The following is a 2329-nucleotide window of genomic DNA, read 5'->3' as shown; positions in this document are numbered from 1 at the left end:
GCTCATTGCAGCCTCAACCTTCTAGGCTTAAGCCATCCTCCCACCTCAGCCTCCCAAGTAGCTGGGACTACAGGTGCACACCACCACGCCTGGCTAATTTCTTATTTGTTTATTTTTTTGATACAGAGTCTCATTCTCCTGCCGGGGCTGAGTACAGTGGTGTGATCATGGCTGACTGGAGTCTTGACTTCCAAGGCTCAAGCAATCATCCCGCCTCAGTGTTCTAGCTGGGCCTACAGGTCTGCACCGCCATGCTCAGCTACAATTTTTGATTTTTTGTAGAGATGAGGTCATGCTATTTTCCCAGGCTGGTCTCAAACTCCTGGAAGCAAGCAATCCTTCTGCCTCAGCCTCACAAAGTGCTGGGATTATACGCATGAGCTGGCTGGGTGCGGTGGCTCACGCTGGTAATCCCAGACCTTTGGGAGGCCAAGGTGGGTGGATCACCTGAGGTCAGGAGTTTGAGACCAGCCTGGTGAAACCCTGTCTCTATAAAAAATAAAAAACAAACAAAAAAAAGGCATGAGCTACTGTGCCCGGCCAACAATTGTTTCCCAAAGTCTGGAAGATGACACAGGAAAACCCAGGGCTGACCCTAGAAGACAGAGACACCATCAGAGCCTCAACTGTGTCCAGATTTCAACAAGTAGCTGCCTCCTTCCTTAATAATAGACAACCTTGCCTTCCAGCCTTCACTCCAGAGTATCGACTACTCACAGGGTTTTGAACATTGGAACCTGATCATTGCTAGGTCTTTGCCAGTGCTTTGTACACTCCAGGTGCTTTCCAGGAATCTCAAGGAGTCATGCTTTTTTTTTTTTTTTTAAGACAGTCTCATTCTATCGCCCAGGATGGAATGCAGTGGTGCGATCTATAACCATCACGTCTCCTCCCCTGGCCTGGCCTGGGTAGAGTCTGGCTTCCTGTCCCCTACCCTAGCTGGGGGTCCAGCCCTTTTCTTCACTCTCAGCTCATCATCTAAATCTGGTAAATAAACCCAAAGAAAGTATGGTTTATTTTTGGTCTGGCACTAGAAGATTAAAACAGGAAATCCATATCACAACTCCTGACATGAGAGAAAAACAGGCTCCTTTGGGTAACGATAAGAAGAGGCACTTGGTGAAGTAGCTGGGATTATAGGCACGCACCACCATGCCTGGCTAATTTTTGTATTTTTGGTAGAGATGGGGTTTTGCCATGTTGGGCAGGCTGGTCTCGAACTCCTGGCCTCAAGCAATCCACTCGCCTAGGCCTCCTAAAGTGCTAGGATTACAGGCATGAGTCACCATGCCTGGCCAGGACATACTTAAAAAAANCAAAAAAACCCAGCATTTTCCATGGGAGACAGAGATTTGAAAAATGGAGCTGTGCCTGTGTCTCCTAACTCTGCTAGGTCAGCAGAAGGATCTGCAACAGCAAAGCAATCAGGTGTTTTTTTATTTTTTTGAGACAGGGTCTCACTCTGTCACCCTGGCTAGAGTGCAGTAGCATGATCACAGCTAACTGCAATCTCTACCTCCTGGGCTGAAGGATCCTCCTACCTTAGTCCCCTGAGTATCTGGGACCACTAGTGCATGCCACCATGCCTGGCTTAATTAAAAAAAAAATTTGTAGAGATGGGGTCTCACTGTGTTGCCCAGGATGTTTTCAAACTTCTGGGCTCAAGATATCTTCCCAACTCAGCCTCCCAAAGTGCTGATATTATAGGCGTGAGCTGCCATGCTCAACCCAGATCCAGGTTTAATAACTGTAGAGGAGGAAACGGTGATAGGAGATCCAAGCAGCAGGTGGAATGACACAGTTAATGACATCAAGTTCATCGGAGTGTGGGTAGGAACTTAGTATAACAGATTTTGAAGGGATCACTCTGACTGCTGTGCTGATAAGTGACTATTTTATGTTGATAATATACTGAGATTAAAAATGTTATGGTCACAAAATAAAAATTAATTGCTGTAAAATATAAAAAAGAGTCCTTAGACATTAAAATCATGATAGCAAGTAACAGGCTGGGTGTGGTGGCTCATGCCTGTAATCCTAGCACTTTGTGAAGCCCAGGCAGGAGAATCATTTGAGCCCAGGAGTTCAAAACCAGCCTGGGGAACATAGGAAGACTCTATCTCAATATAAAAATAAAATAAAAATTAAAAATTTTTTTAAAAATAAAAAATAGTAACAGAAGAGTAGAAGACTGGGCATAGTGGCTTAAGCCTGTAATCCCATGACTTTAGGAGGCTGTGGTGGGCAGATCACTTTGAGGCCAGGAATTTGAGACCAGCCTGGCCAACATGGTGAAACCCCATCTCTACTAAAAATACAAAAATTAGCT

This window comes from Cebus imitator, unplaced genomic scaffold (assembly GCF_001604975.1).
Source record: "Cebus imitator isolate Cc_AM_T3 unplaced genomic scaffold, Cebus_imitator-1.0 Scaffold31, whole genome shotgun sequence".
Classification (NCBI taxonomy): Eukaryota; Metazoa; Chordata; class Mammalia; order Primates; family Cebidae; genus Cebus; species Cebus imitator.
This window is presented reverse-complemented; position numbering follows the sequence as displayed.